This window comes from Primulina tabacum, chromosome 5, assembly GCF_025594145.1.
Source record: "Primulina tabacum isolate GXHZ01 chromosome 5, ASM2559414v2, whole genome shotgun sequence".
NCBI lineage: Eukaryota > Viridiplantae > Streptophyta > Magnoliopsida > Lamiales > Gesneriaceae > Primulina > Primulina tabacum.
In genome coordinates this window covers 17,748,214-17,772,035 of record NC_134554.1, presented here as the reverse complement: position 1 = coordinate 17,772,035, position 23,822 = coordinate 17,748,214, and the positions used below count along the sequence as shown (strand labels likewise).

General features: G+C 32.3%; 1 pseudogene; it reads left to right on the top strand.

The window, feature by feature from the left end:
• Nucleotides 1-1,986: 1,986 nt before the first annotated feature.
• On the top strand, nucleotides 1,987-22,061 carry LOC142547179 (uncharacterized; annotated as a pseudogene).
• The last annotated feature ends 1,761 nt before the right edge of the window (nucleotides 22,062-23,822 follow it).

The window sequence follows — 23,822 nt, the reverse complement described above, 5'->3', positions numbered from 1 at the left end:
TAGTTGGATAGTTTTGCATCTCAAGCCCACTTAAATGAATTATTCTGAATCTTTAGTGGGCGAGTACCTCTAATACATTGCAAAGACAAGTTGATATAATACAATAAGTTATTATTTGTTATCATCGAAACTAAGAAATCTAACAAATATCAATAAAAGATGGAATCTTTTGTTTCAAAAGAAATTATCTTTTTTAAAAATCTTGCACACCCAACCTAGATTTAGCCTCAAGGCAATAGTTTTTAATATTATTTAATATAAATTATATAAGATCATCCGAGATTTAAACTCTTGTTTAATTCAATTTTATTTTATCTTTATACAATAATATTTATAAAAAATCAATTATAAATTTTCACACACTTGATTCTCAAAATATAAAATCTAGTTCAAATAAATTCAAATGAAAAAAATTGCGTCCGTCAACCATCTTAGACAAAACAAATTTGAAAGATAAAACCTCATAATTTCATTAAGAATGTGTTATAAGCTCTAAAAAAACAATTTATAAATGGTTTTAGAGTTTATAAACTTTCATAATTTGTTTGGTAAAAAAAATTGCAAACAACTTATAAATCGACAAAATAAACTGTTTGTTGAAATCTCCATTGACATAACACAATAATTGGATTATTATGCTAATTTTATATCCGAAAAAGTATTCAAGATGAATGTTATTTTTTTAACTAAAAAATTGGACTTTTTGTTTTTTTCATTTTTTTCTTCAAGAAACTAGTTGCATGAGTCTTTGATTTAGTTTTAAGTAATTTAATGTAGAAATTTAATGACTTTCAATGACTTTTTATAAATGATAGATTTCCATGGATTTGATAGATTTTTATTGACTTTTGTAGAATCTCACAGATTTGTAAACAGAATTTCATGGACTTTTGTAGATTTTTTGCAAGATTTTGACAGATATTTGTAGATTTTTATAGACTTTTTTGTAAAAAAAATTACAATTTAATTTAACAAAATCAAAATTTCAATATATATTATTTCTTTAAACTAGTAATTATTTAACATAAATAACATATTCACTTTGAAATAAATTTACTTATTTAAAAAGTAAATATATTTAATATATGAAAAAAATCACAATTCAATTTAAAAAATAAATATATTATTTCAACTGCTGTTCAAAATAATTGTACTACTTTCTCAATTATAACTAATTTTGACGAAAGCTATTCTTTTGCTTATGAAATTTGTATTTAAAACTAACAAAACATTAGTTGAACACCCCTAGATTAGATGTATGTAAGTATTTTATGAAAAGAACTGTAACATATGAATTGCCATAACAGATACCAACGACCAGAAAGCTTCTCAAGTGTTCTTTCAAATGACGCCATCTTTTTTTCTCTCATAATCGTGGAAAATCCATCAACTCACCATGATTTGAATATATAGAAATCATAATATATTTTTTTATCAAATCAATAACGATTCAAGAAAAGATTCATACCTTTGAAATTTGGAGAAACCCTTCGATTTGTCTTTAGATAGGAGAAAACACCGTCTTTTGAGTGAGAAAGAGAGATATATGGGTGAGAATGAGAAAATGCCTGTCTTTTTATTCTATTAAAAGTCTACCAAAATCTCTAGGGTGAGTAGAAGACAATTTTTGAGTTTTTATAGTTGTACCTAGAGTTTTAAGATTTGTACATAGAGAATTATATTAGAATCATCGTAAATCTATGGAAATATTGGATACCTATAGATTTTTATAGATTTTTAAAAAGTCAAGTTTGAATACCACTGTACTTTTGATGATTCTAAAAAAATCTAATTTTGATACCACAAAACTTTTATAGAGTTTATAAAAGTCTATGTTCAATACCTCTGAACTTTTAAACTCTACAAAAATCAATAAAAATAATTAAATTTTCAAGTTTCAATACACCCCCTAAATTTAGCTTAGATCAATTAATTAATCTAACATGAACCACTACGTACGTAGGTTAATATTCAACCAAAATATCATCACCATAAATCTTAACCAAATTCAATCTCAAATTCGTTGTTTGAATTACGATAACAAGAAAAAGAGGGGGGAAAATGGTGAAATGGGAAGTGCCCTTGATTTTTAATTGGGGGTATATTGGGTTTGGGCTCTTACTCCCTGCCCCATCAATCAGCAGACATCATTGTGCTTGCCCTAGTTGTGACTTGGAATGTTGCTAAGCGTCTCTTGCGGCCATGGTTTCAAGGTTTCAATGTCTCCTTTTTCCTTTTTTTCTTTTGTAGGATTCGTTCTTTCTACTCGGCGCGCAGTAGTCTCGCATAAATTTATACTTAAGTATTTTGTGAATCAATTGATTTCTCATTTCTGTGTTCTCCATTATAGTAAGAATTTAAAGTTTACATGTGCTTCAATTTCGACAGAGTTTTTCTTTATAGTGTCAGGGAAGTGCCACTTTTCTGAATGTTATGAAATTGCTACCATGGTTTAGCTTTACCTAGCTGATAGAATGAATGTTTTCACCTTGAAGATTATTATTTACTTGCAAAATACTTGAAGTTTATTTCTTGTTATTTGAAGAGATCATAACATATCTGCAAAGCTTATAGCTTGTTCAGTGATATTGTGTTAGAAGAGGGAAATAAAGAAGGCGACAAAGGGAAATGTCCCTACTAGGCTTTGTTTGTAGACTTGCATTCTTTTTACACCTTCTATGTGGATTAGTGATGTTTACCTCCAAGAAACAAAATAAATAAATAAAACATTGCTGCTTGAATTCGAAGGTGCACTGATAATTTCATGGTGGATGGATAAACTGTGAATTGGTGTTGGAGTCGGACATGCTGGAGGTTTCCAATCTTGTGATGTTTACTTCCAAGAAACAAAATTTATTTTCTTATGTGAATACAAATAATGAAATTATCTTTATAAATTTTTTTTTATTATAGATTTCAGTTTATGTGATCAAATAATGAAATTATCTTTATATCATCGATTTTATTATTATTTTATATGAATACAAATGGCCCATTTTTTTTTGGGCACCGTACCCTTCAAATTGTAGGACCTGCCTTGGTAGCGACTTTCTGGCTGGACGAGCAGGTTCTTTGGCGAGCTCAGAAAACGCGCGGACTCGGAGCGAAAAAAATGAACCCTCAATTTGACAATTTTTTGCCTACATATTTCTGCCTCTCGTCGCCTTCTCATTGAACCCTCAATTTGGCAATATTTTGGCCAAAAATGACGATGGTGGATGCCGTTCTTAAGGTGGCGATGCGTGTGCTCTGGAGAAAATCATGGCGCAGGAAATTTCTGCAGTCCACAACCACTTTTATGGTTTGATTTTTTCTTTCCTTTCCAGTTCTTTTGAAATTAATTTCATCTGGGAACTTATTAGTGCACGTAAAGTTTTCCCCCCATAAAATTTATTAATATGATTTTTCATTGAGAATTTTCCTCTCCAAATGGATGGTATGTATAGGGGTGAGTATGCTGTCTGCTGATACAGTGTGTTTTAGCCTCAAGGCAATAGGTTTTAGTGTAACTGAATAAAAATTATATCATATCGATTTCAATTCGTTTTTGAACAGCGGTATGCATGCACTAACATGCATGATAAATTTGAACATTTTGTGCCAAAATAATTTACTTTTTAGAAAAGCTTGTATACCCAGCCTCATTTTAGCCTTCCAGGCAATATTCAATGAGATATTGTGTTCTTTTGATCACATTTGATATTGATTGTGTGATGCATTTCAGACCTCTATCAAACCAAAGCAACATGCAGAAAACTCTGCTGCTGCTGCAGAACACGAGGGCATGGATCCAACGGTAGGTCTTGTGCACTATTTACCACTTATTTTCATAGTCTTTACTTCCCTTATTGTTTAGTTAACTATGGATGAGGAATACCGCGTTTCTTCAAAAAGGCTATCTATATCATGTGTCGTTGAATGAATGTTTTTATCTGCAGCAATATTATGAAAATAGATTGAGATCTCTTGCAGCCCAGAAGGAAGCTGGGAATATTGTGTATCCTCACGAATATGAACTTACTTTGACTATCCCTGAATACATAAAGAGATACGAAAGTTTAAACAGTGGGGATTATCTTAAGGATGCTGAAGAAAGAATAGCTGGTATCAGAGTCTCTATGAATGTGATTTATTCTTAGTGTTGTATTTAATTGTTTTTTTTTAATTCTAATTTCGAATGGTTCCTTGGAAGGACGTCTCATGATATCATCATCGAAGCTATTCTTATATGGACTACATGGTGGTGGAGCTAAAGTTCAAGTTATGGCTGATGCAAGGTACGCTTCACCTGAAAAGGGATAATATTATGTATTTTTGTGGCACATGTGCTTTCTAATAATGAGGATTTCATCTTCAATTCGGCGTAGGAAATTCGATTTGAATGAAGAAGAGTTCTCTAAATATCATTCTTCGGTGATGCGTGGTGATATTGTTGGCGTAATTGGATTTCCAGGTTTGTGACTTTTTAATTATTATGATATACTGAAATTCACGATATACAACAAAATACCAATTGAATCTTTCATGTTCTGTGGTAAAATTTCAAAGGAAAGGATGTATGGATCTCTTAAACGTTTGAACTTAGGATTTATGGTGTAAGAATATCATTTATGACTGCATAGTCCTTGGAGAGATGATTATTATCTACACAAATTAAGTCACTTTCTTATGTTTGTTCATACATGTATTATGATGTATTTCATATCGTAGTACTTCATTATACAGGCAAGAGTATAAGTGGAGAGTTGAGTATTTTTCCAAAAACATTTATTGTTCTCTCTCACTGTCTCCACAATATGGCACAGCCGAAAATTGGTTCAGTCTCTGATATTGCTCAGGTGACTTTCTTTTCTCATGCTGACTTATGAAATGCATTAGAAATTTATGATTTATTGACATTTAATTACGCTGGAAAAGGTAATTGATCCTTGAGTTCCATGGCGCGTCAGAAATCTTGAGACTTATATATTGAAGGATGAGGTATTATTAACTATGCTATTAGTTCAACTTTTCCAATTTAGGGATGACAATGCGTCAGGTCTGCCTGTACCCATACCGACCCATTTATAAAACCCAAACCGGCCTGGAACCATCTGAAGTTAAACCCATACCCATAATTATCGAGTCCGATTCATAGACCTGTCAAACAATCATATCAATAATATTTGTTCATATATTAGTTGCTTTTTCATAATGTTTTTCATCATTGTTCCGTTTGTGCATTTTTCATAATGTTTTTCTAGGTTATCTGGAATAATTAATTGCCTAGTAATATCTAGACATGATCATGATATACAAATATACGATTTTCTATTGTAATGAAATATTAGGTTTATTAATATATAAATATATTTAGCCGTTTCTTAAAAAAAGAAAAAATATATATATGTTTTCAATATAGTGAAATGTTTTTATTACTTGATTTAATGTGCTCCTTAAATAATGTTTTGGGGATTCATTTAACCTAAATTTATTACTCATTTGTTTGTTTTAAGCATTGGTTGTCGTGCCTTTTGGAGCAGGAAAATGGACAGAAGTTATATATGTGTTTGGTTGTAGATAGATTGTGACTGAATTTAACTTAGGGATATATTGCATACAACCCTTTGTCAAATCTCAAAAGAGCTAATGCCTTCTTGTGAAAAATAATAGATGTTCAATGCCTTATGTTTTTTCAAAAACATGCTCATAAACCCCTAATAAAAATATTAATAGGATTCTGACCCCTTTTGTTGTTTACAAAATAAATTTTCATCATATTTTGTGTACATTATTCAAAATCTGATTAGTACAAATGAATATAAATCACATTATTTTTTCTGATTTGTTTTTTTATCAGTCAAGCTGTCTTTTATCATTTTATGGTGTCATTTTGCTAAAATTGTTAAATTTTAGTCGTGAAAACATTTCTTATACGGTTTTAATAACAATTTTCGTGCCTTCAAACACATAAAATGTAAGTTATACATTATCGGAAGTATTAAAAGCTTGTACATTTAAAATTATGAAGTTGAAGTTATTTGAGTTTCTTTTTAAAAAACATAGGGGGTTAAATGCCTATTTTTTTTTCACAGGGGGTTATCAATTTCCCAAAGGGTTATCGATTTCAAAAGGGGGCTGCATGCAATATACACTTTAACTTATTATTTATTGAATCGTAAAAACTTGATAAAATCAATTGTGAAGTAGAATATCTTGATAGTAACCAGTTTACCAAATCATTAATTTTTCTAACCATGTTGCGTTCATTGCCTAACATTTGTGTATATTAGAAAACAAATGTTTAAGGATTTTTCACTGACCCTATGTATCTGATTTCATTCATCTTGAAGTGCTCTGGCTTTGTTTGAATGTCAACTATTCTATCTCGTGCTTCCAATTGAGTGTGATTTTTCTCCCACATTATTTAATGTTGACCATATAGACATCAGTTTATTGATTTGGAATTATAAAATTTCATTCTAGGAAACAAGGTACAGGTGGCGTTTTCTGGATTTAATACTGAACATGGAGGTTCGAGATATATTCTGGACGAGAAGAAATCTCATCTCTTACATCAGAAGGTTTCTTGACAAACGAGGTTTTTTGGAGGTAAGTGCTTGTCTAAATAGTTTTTATCCCTAACTCAGCCTCTGTTTGCAATCAAATTCACATGTATGCTTTTTAATCTCCTGTCTTAAGGTTGAAACACCCATAATGAACATGACTTCTGGCGAGGCTGCTACTCGACAGTTTGTGACCCGCCACAATGATCTTAACATGGAACTTTACTTGCGCATTTCGCCTGGACCATATCTTAAGCAATTGATTGTTGGTGGCTTAGACCGTGTTTACGAAATTGGTAAACAATTTATCAATGAGGGAATTGATTTAACACACAATCCTGAGTTCACAACATGTGAGTTTTACATGGCGTATGAAGATTATTACGACCTGATGAAGTTAACTGAAGAAATGCTCAGTGGTATGTGAAATATAGGTTATAACCTTGACTAAATTAAAATGACATATATCATGGAATTTTCTTAGAAAAACAATGTTGACAGGAATGGTCAAGGAATTTACTGGTGGCTACATTATTAAATATCATGCCAATGGGTTGGAGAATGATCCTATTGAGATTGATTTCACCCCTCCTTTCAGGTTTCTGTGCTCATTCGTTCATTTACTACTGATGCACTTCTATATTGATGGCGCGAAGATGTGACGTGACACATCGTTTTTACTTCTTCAGGAGAATTGATGTTATCGATGAATTGGAGAAGCTGGCAAATCTATGTATACCTGAGGACCTCTCTAGTGAAGAGGCCAACAAATATCTGTTGGATACATGTTCAAAGTTTGATATCAAATGCTCTCCTCCCCTATCAACAGCTAAATTGTTGGATAAAGTAAGATAAATTTTCTGTGTCCTAGTCTTAGCTAAAATAAACTTGAAGTGGCTCAGCTATTCCGTAGAAAGTTTCCATATCAACTTGCGTTTTAGTGCTTCATGCAAGATCGCCATGGTGTAAAAATGTGTAAACATGTCATTCGATTGCTTGCATGTTATGTTTTACACATTTGGAAATTCTGCAATTTCTGTTTGATAACAAAGGTGTGAAACATTGGGAGGTTACTGTTTATTTCTCTGTATCGAATATACTATTCCTTAAAACATTCCCCTGCCTCTGCCATAATTTTAGTAGTTACAAATTATTGAGTTTTCTGGTGCAGCTTGTACGGCATTTTCTGAAGGAAACTTGCACGAACCCTACTTTTATCATTAATCGTCCTGAGATCATGAGTCCACTGGCAAAGAGGCATAGATCGAAACCAGGTCTAACTGAGAGATTTGAGTTGTTCATCAACAAGTTTGAAGTACGAACCCTTGACGTTATTTCATTCTTGTTTCCCTCCTTTTTTCCTTGCAGGCAATGCTTTATCGACTCACGCCTGTCTTTGTATCTGTTTACCATGGGACAGGTTAGCAATGCATACACTGTGTTGAACAACCCAGTTGTTCAACGCCAACGTTTTGCCGACCAACACAAGGTATATGCATGTTTATATATATGTATGTCGTCATCATCATCATCAAAGCAGATTCCCGTCAGTTGAGGGGTCGGCTACATAGATATAAAAATCCATGTGAACAGTTGTGACACAATAGTTGGTTCGCCATCACATGCCTAACATCAACGGTGATACATATATTTTTTACGGTGCTATGCTATCACGGATATAGCACCAACTCTCCTCCTTTATCCGGGCTTGTGACCGGTAATTACAACGGGCGGAACTATATATATGCATGTATGTATAATATTGTGTTGAACTCATGTAAACTTGGCTATAATCAAATAATTAGTATGCAATTTATGGTTATAATGTGCTGACAAATCATATGTTAAAACCAGAACCGACAATCTGGTAATGATGAAGCAATGACCTTGGATGAAACATTCTTGCTGGCTCTTGAGTATGGATTACCTCCAACTGGTGGTTGCGAGTTGAGCATCGATCGATTAGCAATGTTGTTGACCGACTCACAGAACATAAAGGTTAATGGCATCTTTTGTTTTTTGTAGCATTGGTGGTTTGTTACGTGGATTCCTCATTTTCACCATGTTATCAGTTTATTTATATAATTGAAGTTCATGCACATTATCGAGTCCTTGTAAATCTTTGTTTTTGGTCTTGGGCAAGTTTACTGGTTTGATTTCTGCATTTTGACCTTATATATCATTTTGATGAACCATTTCCATCACACTACACTCTGAATTTCACATGTGAGCTATTTTTGTGCAGGAGGTTTTGCTTTACCCAGCAATGAAACCCCTGGATGATCCTTCAGACGATTACTCAGCAATGAAACCCCTAGATTATCCTTCTGACGAAAAAAGGTACAAATCATATCTTTTACATTTCTCGTTTGTTTACTTATTTTGTCCAAGCTTTGATCAGCGATGAAACCGCTAAATATATATGGTCAGTTCCGGGTTGTGTTTAGTAAAACCCAGACCCAACCCAATCACACCCGGATTTAAAATCAGAAACCCCAAACCCATTATAAGTCAATCCTCTATTTGACAATTTTTTCTTTTAGCAGGCCAAAAAAAATGACGATGGTGGATGCCATTCTTAATGTGCCTATGTGTCTGCTATGGAGAAAATATCTGGAATCCACAAAGAATAGGGTTATGATATGATTTTCCTTTCCTTTCCTTTCACTTCTTCATCTGGAAACTTAGCAGCGCACAAAAATCTTTTTTCCCCAGAAATTTTTATAATTTGATTGTTGTTTGTTCAGAAATTTCTATAAAAGAATTAACTTTTTAGAAAATCTTGCATACACAGCCTCGTTTTATCCTTCCAGCCAATAGTCAATGACATTTTGTGTTCTTTTGGTTACATTTGATACTGATCGTATTATACATTTCAGACCTCTATCAAACCAAAGCAACAGGTTGAGAAATCTGCTACTGCAGAACATGAGAGCATGGATCCGACGGTAGGTCTTTTGTCTATTTACCATTTTTATTGTCACATTCTTTCTTCCCTTATTGTTTAGGTGGCTATGGATGGTCAATATTATGTTTCTTCAAGAAGAATATCTATATCAATTAGGGATGGCAATGGAACCCAACCCCGCATTAAATGGACAGCGGTCTAGACGGGTAGCGGGACGGGTCTAGACCATATCAACGGGTCCAGGATGTATTGGGTTTTAGTGAACCCGCCTGATATATATATTACTAATTTCTAATATATTTATATATATATTTACCATATTAAAATTATATTAAATAATGAATATCCTAATACTTATTTCACAATATTTTCACTCCTTGTTAATTTATTATTGAAATGTTATGGCTATGGTTCGGGTTGGGTCCTGGGATTGGCCATACCCATCTATACCCGTCCCGTTGCCATCCTTATGTATCATGTGTCATTGAATGAAATGTTTTATCTGCAGCAATATTATGAAAATAGACTGAGATCTCTTGCAGCTCAGAAGGAAGATGTGAATAATCAGTATGCCTACAAACCTACTTTAACTATCCATGAGTATATAGAGAGATACAGAAGTTTGGATAGTGGGGATCATCTTAAAGATGTTGAAGAAAGAATAGCTGGTACTAAGAGTCTTTATGAATGTGATTATACTGAGTATTATATTAAACTGTTTATTTCTTATCATTATAAATGTCTTCCTTGGAAGGACGTCTCATGAACAAGCGTTCATCATCATCGAAGCTATTCTTTTATGATTTACATGGTGGTGGTGCTAAAGTTCAAGTTATGGCTGATGCAAGGTAAACTTCACCCAGAAATGGACAACATTACTTGGTGTTTGTGACTTTTGTGCTTTCTCTCATGGAGATTTCTCTATGAATTTGGCCTAGGGAATCGGATTTGAATGAAGAAGAGTTCTATACATTTCATTCCTTGATCAAGAGAGGCGATAATGTTGGCATAATTGGGTTTCCAGGTTTGTTACTTATTAATTATTGATCTACCGGAATACTTAATGTCTAGCAAAATGATTCGTGCTCTTTGATAGATGAAGTTCAAGGAAAAAGATGCTGATCCCTTGAACAATTTAACTTATGTTTAATGGTGTAAGAATATGGCTTAAGGAACTTGGATTAAGAAATTATTCCTTTAAGTTTAAACTAGGGCTGGAACGAGCTGAGTTGATCTCGAGTTCAGAATTCAAATCGGTACTCGAGATCAACCGATTTGAATTCTGTCCACTCAAGCTTGAGCTCAAGGGAGTAATTCATCTCAAGCTCGAGCTCGAGCTTGACTCGTATATATACCGAGTATTCGAGCTCGATCTCGGCAATTTCGAAAGCATATCTATATGTTGTTACTACTCGAGTAGTTCGCGAGCTACTTGCGTACAAATAATTGAAATTCAAACTTGACTCGAGAAATACTCGAGCTACTCGAGCTCGAGTTAATTTTCGACCGAGTTGCTTACGAGATACTCATGAGAAGCTTGACTTAATTGTATAGTTCAAACTAAATTGTTGGTTTCATATTAGAAACTTTACACAATTGAATTGGCATTGTTTCTTTGAGAACACTTATGTGTCATGGTCCCAAATTTGGATCACGATAAGGATGATCAATGTATTTTAGATAGGGTTTCGAGACCAGATTGAGAGAATATTGATTAATATTGAAGAATTATCAACTACCATGTTTGATTCAATTGGAATTATATGTGTATAATGCAATCTAGTAGAGAACGTTGATAGCTTTTCAACTACATATTTTTTTCCTGATTTATATGTGGTAAGACACATATATTTCTCATTTACTTCATTTACTGTCTGAGTATCATACTAATGTGAGTATATGTCATTAAAAATCAACAAATTTCTTTTCGATTGCGGTGAATACAAAACATCATTTATCAGAAATTTTGTACCATTAGGTAACAAAAAATGTGCTTTACCACAACCTTTAATCAAGTCTACATGACCTGATATTGTATTCACCATTGTTTTTGTTGGTTTTAGTTCCAAGAAATATTTTTTATCACGGAGAATAGTGCGTTGTACCAATATCAGATATGCAAATTTCCATGGGATTTGTTCCTTGTTTAGCTTTGTTCATATCAGTTTTCATATTTGAACTAAAAAAAAAATATGCAATGAAAAAATTTACTGACAATACATATGTAATTTATTGAAAACTATAAGGCATATCATAATTACACAATAAAATATTAGCATATGAGCACTTGAAAAATAAAATATTTTACATTTCAATTCCACCAATATATTTATCATTTTCAAAGAAATCATTCAAAAAATCTGCAGCATCAAAATGAGTTGAATTACTCAAACAGTCACTGTGTTCAGTGAAGTTAGTCTCTTTTTCTTTTCCCTTTATTGATTCTTTATAGAGCTTACAAAAGTGCTCGGGGGCTCGACAAATACGAGACCAATGTCCTGGAGTGCCGCATCTAAAACATGAACTTTCAAATTGTTTTGAGTGATTTTTATTAACACTCATGTTCTCATGATGCCTTTTTAGTGGGTGGTTCGTGACGCCCTTTTGAGATGACTTATAGAAGTAACTATCTCGATTGTTTTCAAAACTACGACCACGACTATGACCACGACCTCGACCTCGAGCTAAACTTTGTCTTTGAATTTGATTTTGGTTTCCAGGTTTGAATTCATTTTTACTTACAACATTTATTTCTGTAAATGTTGTTGATCCAATGGGTCGGGACTGATGATATCTCATTAGCAGCTCTTTGTTCTTTTCCGCTACAAGAAGACGTGCGATAAATTCAGAATATCTCGCAAATTCACGCACTCTATATTGTTGTTGTAGAGTTATATTTGATTCGTGAAAAGCGGAAAATGTTTTTCAAGCATTTCCGATTCCGTAACCTCATGTCCACAAAATTTTAATTGCAAGATTATTCGATACATCGCTGAGTCGTAATTACTGACTTTCTTAAGATCTTGGAATTTTAACTTATTCTATTCATCACGGGCGGTCGGAAGTATAACTCCCCTTGTCTGTTCAAATCTTTCCTTTAATCCTTTCCGTAGAGTCATGAGATCTTTTTCAATGAGATATACACATTTTAATCCTTCATCAAGATGTCGACGCAAAAATATCATAACTTTTGCTTTTTCTTATTATGATGAGATACCATTTTTTAATGGTCTCATTTAGACCCAATTACTCAAGATGCATTTCTACATCGAGAGTCCATGACATATAATTTTTTCCCGTAATGTCGAGCGCTACAAATTCGAGATTTGCTAAATTTAACATGATACTATAAAAATAACAATGCATTTTATTAGTTAAGTTCTAAATTTATTAATATGACTATACAAAGTAATGGATAACATATGAGTACAAACATTCTTAAAAATAAAGAAAAAACGCGAGGCGAATATTCTCCGATAAATACAAGAATAGTGAGTATAATAACAAAAATAATTATACAAAATAACCTGGAAAGAACCATCTTCTTCTTCTTCGAAAATTTTGATGAAGAAAATTTTTATCGAAGAATAGTGAGTTTGGAGTGATTGAATGTGTTTGTAAAATCATATTTATAAGGTAAAAACTAGCAGTTTATGACCATTACAAAATTTTAAAAAAATAAATGTATATATATGTAAATTTTATGGTAATAATATGATGTATATAATGTCAATCATGTTTAAATAATTATGTATATCACATCACATTATTATAATTAGATGTTAGGGACTCCTTTTATATAATATTGTGACATTATACAAATATATATATAATTAATATATAACACAATAAAAATATATAAACACTGAAATAATCACATCACGTTATTATAATGAGGTGTCATAGACTCATTCTATATAAAACATGATATTATTCAAATATATATACAATAAAAATATATAAGAAGTGTTATAATATAATCACATCACGTTGTTATAATGAGGTATCATAGACTCCTTTTATATAATAACATGATATTATATATTAAATATATGCACAATAAAAATAAATAAACAGTAAAATAAATATTCTTACTTTTGAATATTGTTACATTTTTCTTGTGTTTTGGAGCTTGGAAAAATATGGAGAACCGAACCTTCGAGTATTGTACTGATAACGTGTTAAAAGTAAAAATTTACGGTAAAAAGTAAAATTCACATAATATATTAAATAACACTTTATAAAATTTTGTCTACTCAATTGTGTGTTTTCTTCATAAATAGAGAGACTTATTTATAGAATTTCTTTGAAAATAATTCAAAAATAAATAAATCATTACATACATCATCAAACACTAATTTTCAATATTTACAACTCTTATTTTCAACATTAAATAATTTCAACTCTTATTTTCAACAGATTTTTTTACTTCTCGTTTTTTTCTATTATGGTCAAACCGTCAAAGTCATTTTTCATATCTTTAAATTTGACTTGGTCCAACAAATTAATTATATGGGGCATCACACCAGCTAAATTTGAAAGTTACATATAGCTCCGCTAGTGTTTATGTAAATATGACATTTACACCTTAACTTTAAATTTTACATTTAATTTTCTCGAGGTTGCATGTACCTTACAACAAACCCTCGTGTTCATGATTTTTGAGGTCTTGATATTCAAGAAGTTTTAACAAAGAGATAAAAAAACCAAAAGAGAATTGATTTGAAAGCAAAAATTTTTGTTTTAAATTTATTTTTATATTCTGATTGATATGTTTTTTTTATGTGAAATTGGAAAATTTTAAAAAATGAACCTTAATAGGCCCTGTTTTGTTGTGTTTTTGAAATACAACTTTCAGCTCAAATTTTTGTCATCAAACACTATTTCAAAATATTATTTTCACAATATGTTAATGCATGTATTTTGTTGAGAATTCAACTAAAATCCCACATTAAAAATACATAAAAAAGATTATGGGTTATGAAGATGAAAATATATCTTAATTGGTACGAGATTTTTTGGGTAAGTTAAAAATCAAATTAACAAGTGTTTGGGCTTAAAGTGGGCAATATCATACAATTGTGGAGATACTTGGATTCTATTGTACCAGTGGTACCAGAGCACTGGTTTATATCGAATAATGTGGGTGAAATCCTCAAATACTTAAAATGAAGGAGGTAGAGGCTCCCGGTAAAATTTGTGATGAGCTCTCAATTCAGGTGAATATTTCACGGGAGACGTGTGCTCACAATATAGTGGAGATGAGTGACCACAATTGGAGTGTAAGATCTTTCAATTGGAGATGATGGACGGATGGGCATGAGAGGAGGTCTAGATCATGAAGATTGATGTCCTTTGTTTGAGAAGAGGATTGTTGAGAAAAGTCCCACATTGGAGACATAGAGAAGATCGTATGTTAATAAAAATATTTCGTTGGTAAGTGGCTTTTTGGGTAAAGTCCATAAAACAAATTAATGAAGACTTAGGCCTAAAGTGGACAATATCATACATTTATTGAGATACATGAGTTCTATTTTACAACATATTATAATATATTTAAGTCACTTATTTAAAATATAATAATTAAATGCCTTCTATTCTCTTTGCTTTTTCTACTTAAGTGTTATTTTATTATTAGTTTTCAATCAGATCATGTATCTTACAGATTTTCAAATTTATAGATTACATACAAAATCAAAATATCTCCAAAATATTTTCAAACTTCAACTCAATAATCACAACTAAAAAATAACCCAAAGCCCAACCAAACACCACCTTAGCTTTCACCTTTCGGTTAGATTTTTTGTTTTAATTTTGTATTTTTTGTTTTTTTTACCTACCTTTTGGTTTATCTGAAATGAGATTATAAATTCATAAATCCCAAAAAAATCAAATTAAATTGAACTAATCGTATAAATGTGTATTTTTAAGGTATATGTTACCTCACAAAGGTATATGTAACTTTTACAGTTAGCAGGCATAAATGTAATATTATATTAACCTAAATTTTCTAAATTAATTGGACATTTTTGTAATTATAGCAAACTTTTTAGAGATGTAAATATAGTTAACCCTTTATTGATATGTACAACATTCATAGACACTTGTTATCTAGTTGGCCAGTTGCTTGGCATATAACAACTTTGTTATATGTTTTTCTCCATATTATATCTTTGCTATAATTTTTAATTGTCTTTCTTGTCTTTCATCTTATGTCTGAGATAATATCCGTGCAGTTTAGGTTACTTTTTGAGGTTTGTTCATACATGTTTTCTTTTCCCGCATCTTTGGTATCTCATATTGTGGTACTTCATTGTGCAGGTAAGAGTAAAAGAGGAGAGCTGAGTATTTTTTCGAAAACATTTATCGTTCTCTCTCAGTGTCTCCACATGATGCAACGACCAAAGATTGTTTCAGGCTCTAATAATGCTAAGTAAGGTGACCCTTTCTATGTTCACTTCTGTAATGGATTAGAAATTTATGTTTTATTGACATTTAATTTCATTGGACAGGTAGCTGATTCTTGGGTCCCAGGACGTGTCAGAAACCTTGAGGCTTACACGTTGAAGGATCAGGTATTATTTAACAATGCTATTAATTTAATTTCTCCATATTGGTATGAGTTTGCGAGCCTAAAATATTCTAATGCATTATTTGTGAGGAAATTTTTTTAAATGTTTTTTGTGTCTATTAACAGCAAGGTCAACTGAGAAATATTTTATTGTTGCGTTCATTACTTGATTGAAAGTGCTTCTTAAATAATGTCATGGGGATTCATTTTACCGAAATTCAATACTCATTGTTTTTCTTTTAAGCCTTAATTGATTGCTGTGCCTATTAGGGCAGGAAAATACACAACAGGTATCTAATGTGTATGGTTATTAATAGATTATGACTGGAGTTAACTTATTATTCCTCGAATATAAAAACTGGACATTGCCAAATGAGATGTAGAATTCCTTGATGATAATTTACCAAATCAGTAATATGGTGTCCGCGAATGCTTAACACTTGTGTAGGTTAGAAAACAAACATTTAAAAATTTTTCAGGACTCTGTGACTAATTGATTTCATATATCTTACAGTGTTCTGTCTTTTCCTTTGCTTTACTACCAACTCTTTCTATCTCAGTTGAGATAGATTTTTCTTGCACATTATTTACTATTGACTATGAAGAAATATCAGTTTATTCTCAATCTCTTTGTAGGAGACAAGGTATAGGTGGCGATTTTTGGATTTGTTGTTGAATATGGAAGTTCAAAAAATATTCTGGGCTAGGAGAAATGTCATTTCTTACATCAGAAGTTTTCTCGACACTCGGGGTTTCTTGGAGGTAAGTAATTACCCAAATGATCTGTCACTTGCATAGTTTCTGATTCCCTATCAAATTCTTATGTATGCTTTTTAATCTCCTTCTGTCTTAAGGTCGAAACAGCTTTGATGAACAATATTGTTGGGGGAGCCGCTGCTCGACCGTTCGTGACCCACCTCAATGTTTTTAATAAGAAGGTTTACATGCGCATTGCTCCTGAATTATATCTTAAGCAATTGGTTGTTGGTGGTTTAGGCCGTGTTTATGAAATTGGTAAACAATTTAGGAATGAGGGAATTGATTTAACACACAATCCTGAGTTCACAACGTGTGAGCTTTACATGGCTTATGCGGATTACTATGATCTGATGAAGCTAACTGAAGAAATGCTCAGTGGTATGTGAAATATATATTATAACCTTGACTAAATGCTATTGACATCTGCCTTGGAATTTTCTTAACAAATACCATGAAACAGGAATGGTCAAGGAACTTACCGGTGGCTACATTATTAAATATCATGCCAATGGATTGGACAATGATCCCATTGAGATTGACTTTACCCCTCCTTTCAGGTTTTTGTAATTGTGTTCATTCACTAATCGGGCACTCCTTTGTTGACGGCTGCAAGATGGACATCTCTTTTTCACATTTTCAGGAGAATTGATATAATAGATGAATTGGAAAAGCTGGCAGATCTTAGTATCCCCAAGGACCTCTCTAGTGAAGAAGCCAACATGTATCTGTTAGATGTGTGTTCAAAGTTTGATATCCAATGCCCTGCTCCTAAAACGACAGCTAGATTGTTAGATAAAGTAAGAAACTGTTGGTTTCTATACATTTTTTTGAAGTTTACTACATAGCTTACGAGTATCACTTAGCTAACATAAACTTGACGTGTCTCTGCAGTTCTATTGAATATCTCCATGCTAACTTGCTTTTTAGATCTTTTAAATTCATGCATGATTGCCACAGTGAAAAAATATGTAACATGACATTTGATTGCATGTGCATTTTGTTTGAATAGTTGCGAATTGCCATTCTGTTTGAAAACAAAAGTATGACACATTGGGTTATTAGCTGTTTATTTCTTTAAATTGAATACACTTTTTGTAGAATAAAATAAATAGATATTATCTGATAAGATAATTTGATCTTTAAATTAGATTGGATAATATTTGATTTATGATTTTTTGGAGTTTGTTGTAATCCTTGTACTCTATTTAAACTGACAGATTGTACTCTCAGATATAGGAAAAATTATTCTCTCAATTTCTATATGGTATCAGAGCCGTGAGGTTCTTCTCGTTCATCGCAACCTTCTGATTTTTTCTTTCTAATCTCTCACGCTCATTATGGCCACTGAATAGTCAAAATCTTCCACCCGGTCTGGTGAATCCATGGCCAAAGCATCTTCTGGTCCATCTGGGTCTGTTGCTCCTCTTTCCGTGGGTAACTTCTTCATTTCAAATTACAGTCCATCAGCTTAATGGCTGCAATTACCTCCAGTGGGCACAATCTTTACATATTGTGGTTTGTGCCCATGGCAAATTAGGGCAGCATCTAACAGGAGACCTCCTTGCATCATTCATCTGATCCATGACGATCATGGGCCATTAGGCTGAACTAACATGAGTCTCGGCACATACCCATGCACATTACTGATCATGGGTCGTTAGGATGGTCCAGCATGAGCTCTAGCCCATGTCCATGCACCGTCACTCATAGAATATCCCAAGACGTCCAAGCTTAATTGCCTAGATTCTTAAACTATTGATACCAGTTGGGCTAGTAACCTAGCTGGCTGATAGCTCCATCGTTCTTGCTTGGCTTGTGAATTCCATGAAGCCTAATATTAGCCGTCTCTATGCGTGGTTCAAAATAGCAAAAGAAGTTTGGTTTGATGCTCAGAAGATGTATTCCGACCTTGGAAATACCTCTTAAGTGTCTGAAATTCGGTCCAAGTTGAAGGAAATAAAACAGGGCTCCAATTCAGTCACACAACACTTCTTTAATTTGCACGATTATGGCAAGAATTAAATATCTTTCTTGAGGATATGAAGATGTGTACTGAGTGCTGACTGTAGCCTGAAATTCAGGCTGAATCTGGAAAAGGAGAGCGTTTTCAAATCTCTTGTTGGCCTCAACCACGATCTGGATGATGTCCGTGGGCGGCTGGTTGCACGGCACCCTTTCACACAAACCTATGGCATTGATTATATCGAAACCTTCACTTCAGTTGCCAAGTTGAATACAGTTCGCATCCTTCTGTTCTTGGCTACCGACCTCGACCGGCAACTACATCAAGTCGATATAAAAAATGCTTTCTTGAACGGAGAATTAGAATATGGAGTTTATATGAGTCAATCTTCGGGGTTTGGAGAAAAGCTGGGCAGTCATACTGTTTGTAAACTTAACAAGTCTCTTTATGGATTAAAACATTCAGCACGAGTCTGGTTTGATAGATTCTCAAAAGCTATCAAGAAATTTGGATACAATCAGGGGGAAGCTGATGACACACTCTTCATCAAACACTATGAGAACGGGAAGATCACAATTCTAATTGTATACGTTGATGATATTATTATCATTGGTGATGTCAATCAAGAAATGGAGAATGTGAAATAGAAGATGGCTATGGAATTCGAAGTCAAAGACCTTGGAGTACCAAAGTTTTTCTGAGAATGGAGATTGCAAGAAATAAGAAAGGCATTTCAGTTTCCCACATGAAATACATGTTAGATTTATTGGAAGAAACATGCATGCTCGGTTGCAATCCAAGTTAACACCTGTTGAATCGGGAAATAAATGAAAAGTGCTCGTGGGAACTCCGTAGATGTGGGAAGACATCAACGCTCGGTTGGGAAGCTCATCTATCTTTCACATACTCGCCTTGATATTGCATTCACACTCAGCTTGATAAGTCAATACATGCACTCACCTCGACAACATCTGGGCGCAATATATAGTGTCTTGAGGTATCTGAAACAAACCCTTGGGAGAGAGGCTTGTTCTTCAGAAAGAATGATGATCGAAAATCAACCACAGGCTATGTAGCACGGATACTCTTAAATTTTTTTCCGGAAGTATCGGACACGAATACGACACGTATACAGATACAACATGTCGATACGCGTGTCGGATACGAAAAAATCTTTGTCGTTGACTTTTTGTAGGTTTGATCAGTCGGATACGTCTTGGACACGGCTAGTATATGTCATGGACACGACGGTGATACGTTTTTTTTGTTTTTTCTCTTGAATCACTCCTATGAAGTTGTATATTATATATATTTACATAAATATATATATGTATATATCTACAATTTTTAATACTCAATTTATATAAAAATATATATTTTAATAATTGTTATCCTTTCATGTCTTAAATTTTTGTGCCCTATCTGTACCCATATCCTATTCAATACGATATCCATACAACATAGACCTCAGGTTACTGTACAAAAGTTTGGGGAAATCTTGTAACTTGGCGCAGCAATAAACAATCAGTGGTGGCAAGAAGTAGGGCATAATCTGAATTCCGAGCAATGACATATAGACTATGTGAACTCATATATAGATAGGAGAATGTTCAAGGATTTGAAGATGGAATGTAAAGGCCCTATGTTTCTCTATTGTGACAATACATCAACAATCAGCATATCTCACATTCTAGTCCATCATGACATGACATGTTAAAGTAGATCGACACTTTATCAAAGAGAAACTCGATGGATGGATTCTTAATATTAAACATGCTCCTACATTTCATCAACTTGCTGATTTCCTCACAAAGGGATTATCAGAACCCACTTTTCTTACTGGTAACTTGGATTCGTCAATATCTACCGCCAAGCTTGAGGGGGGTGTAGAGTAAATAAATAGGTATTACCTGATAAGATAATTTAATCTTTAAATTAGATAGGATAATATTTGATTTCTGAGTTTTTGGAGTTTGTTGTAATCCTTGTACTCTATTTAAACTGAGAGATTGTACTCTTAGATATATGAAAAATACCACTCTCTCAATTTCTATACTTTTCTATTCTGCCTTTTCCTACCCTGACCTTTCTGTCCCAATATGAAAAATTACAAGTTATTGAGTTTGTCGATTGCAGCTTGTAGGATTCTTTCTGGAGGAGACTTGCAGAAACCCTACTTTTATCATCAATCATCCTGAGATCATGAGTCCATTGGCAAAGTGGCATAGATCTAAGCCAGGTCTAACTGAAAGATTTGAGTTGTTCATCAACAAACTTGAAGTATGAACCCTCATTATGTATTTCGTTCTCTCTTTTTTTTTTGTTTTGTTTTTTCCCCCATTTTTCTGCGTAGGCAATGCTTTGTAGATGCGCACACACCTATATTTATGTCTGTTTATCATGAGACAGGTTTGCAACGCATATACAGAGTTGAACGACCCAGTTGTTCAACGCCAGCGTTTTGCTAAACAACTCAAGGTATTTATAACTGTATTGTTTTAACTTATGTAAACTTGACAATGATTAAATTATTAGTATGTATTTATGGTATAATGTACTGATTTTTTATGGTATAATTAGGACCGACAATCTGGCGATGATGAAGCAATGGTCTTGGATGAATCATTCTTGCTGGCTCTTGAGTATGGATTACCTCCAACTGCTGGTTGGGGATTGGGTGTTGATCGATTAACAATGATGTTGACAGACTCGCAGAATATAAAGGTTAGTGGCATTTGTTGTTTTTGTGTAGTATTGGTAATTTGTTGCGTGGTTCCCTCATTTGCACCATGTTATCAGTTTATTACATAATTGATGTCGATGCACATTGGGTACTTCTAAACCATTGTTTGTCTTAGGCAAGGTTTATTTTGTGATTTCTTCATTTGCACCTTTCGTATGATTATAATGAACTATTTCCATCATGTTCTTTGGAAGATTCACAATGTGAATTTTTTTGAGTAGGAGGTTTTACTTTTCCCCGCGATGAAACCTCAAGATGATCGTTCGGACAAAGAAAGAGGTACAAATTCGAGACTTCACATTTTCCGGCGGTTCATTCATTTTGTCCTAGCTAAGAACTGATAATGAAACTGATTAATGATGTTTGTGCATTTGATGTCAGTTTCAATTCCTTATGTTATGGATCCAAAAATAGTTAATTTATTATTAATTTTTTCTTTTTTTACTAGTAATAACTTTCTACAATTTATTTTCCAGCAACTCAAGTCCAAGACGAACCTCCTCATTGACTCTAAAGGTGGAGCTGGGATTCACTAATTTTTCTGGTTAATTTCTCATTATTTCCATTTTTTTTTTAAATAAATGATCGTCCATTTGTAGAATTTTGATTTTATTTGATTTTTGAACGGCACTGGATAGTTTAATAAATGAAATTTTGGTAATAATTTTAAATGTCTGAATTTTTTTGAAAAATTGATCTGTATGTTTCTCTTCGAAATTTATTTGGAAACATAAATTCAAGTTTAATTTTTTTTAATGTTTTCAGTCAAATCTTTCTTTCTGTTTCAAATCAATTATTTAAAATAAATGTATAATTATTTTGTTCTTGTAAGTGTAGATTGTCTAAATCTATTTCATTTCTGGACCATTTTCGAATGAATGAACAATAGAGCCTCGAGGGGTTGAGATTCAATGAAGTTTTCAGAAAGCTCATTGAAATCTTTTATCAACTCACGGTTGTCTATTTTCTGTTGATAAATCAAAGGATGGGGTATGGAAGGGTTATTTTCTTTTTTTTGTTGACTATATTCATAATACAAAATTCAGTTTTTTTTTTAAAATAATCGATATTTGAATATAATCAAATGAAGGTTATTTTTTAAAAATAAAGTTTAACCAATAAAATTGTATTTCAAAGTTATAATATATTTTTTTGAAAAAATTAACACAAACTTGGAAACGGCGATCAAATGAGATTCATAATTTCAAAAAATATTAACCAATGTCAGCTTTGTCCTGTATTTATTTCACATTAATTTGTTTTCACGTTGTTTGACGTATTTATCCTGTTTTTTTTTTTTTTTTTTGCATACCATGTTAATTCCTCAAATATATATATAATTTAGTTTCAATATTTAGTATTTTGTCTCTATTATTTTATTAATATACTTTCATCATTAAATACATTAACTATTTTCAACAATTTTGTTATCTTATTCAAAAACTCGTTAATTAAGTATAAAATTGGAGTTTTTCTAAAAATTAATTTTTCCAATAATCTCGTGAACACACATAATATATGAGAGAGAGGAGTATATATTTATCTTTGGTTCAGGTTTATTGTTGTCGCTTAAAAATATTTTAGAACCCAATATTTGTAATATTATTGAAATGACCATAGCTCAATATTTTCCTCCATTGAAATAATTTTTCCTCCATGCACTTTGGCCCCAACCCACCGGGTTTGATCCTCTGCTGTGAAATGACACCGTATTATGTTCTCCCTTCCTTTTTTTGTCTCTTATAATTTCTCTTAAGTTTTTTTCTTGGGTTTGCAAAAGCACGACCCAAATTGTATTATTATTAAAATTAAAAATCAAAAAATATTTTAATGATAAATAATTGACTAACTTTACTTAAAAAATTAAGCTAAACAGAAAATTTAAATAAAGTATAAATTTTTAATTAATTATATATTAAATTCTAATTAAATTTATGTTATATGAAATAATGTATATAATTTATTTATATTAAGTTAAATTAATGATTTTAAAATTAAATATTATTATATTAGTAATAATTTTTTTACTTGTTAACAAATTTATCGTATCACGAAAAAAATTCTACTCCGACAATAAAAAATAAAAAAAATTTTCCATGCTTGTTACTTAGAATTTTTACACACTAAAAAATTCTAAATTGAAATTCAAGTAATAAATGTGTTATATTAGGGGTCATTCTACCAATATTTTCAATAAAAAGCTGCATTTGGAAAAATACCTTTTTATGAACATTGTGAAATTATTTTAATAAGTATAAGTAAAACATTTTCACTCAATGGCATATAAGATTCTTAACCATAAATCACGACTTCATTTATTTGAGAAATGCATA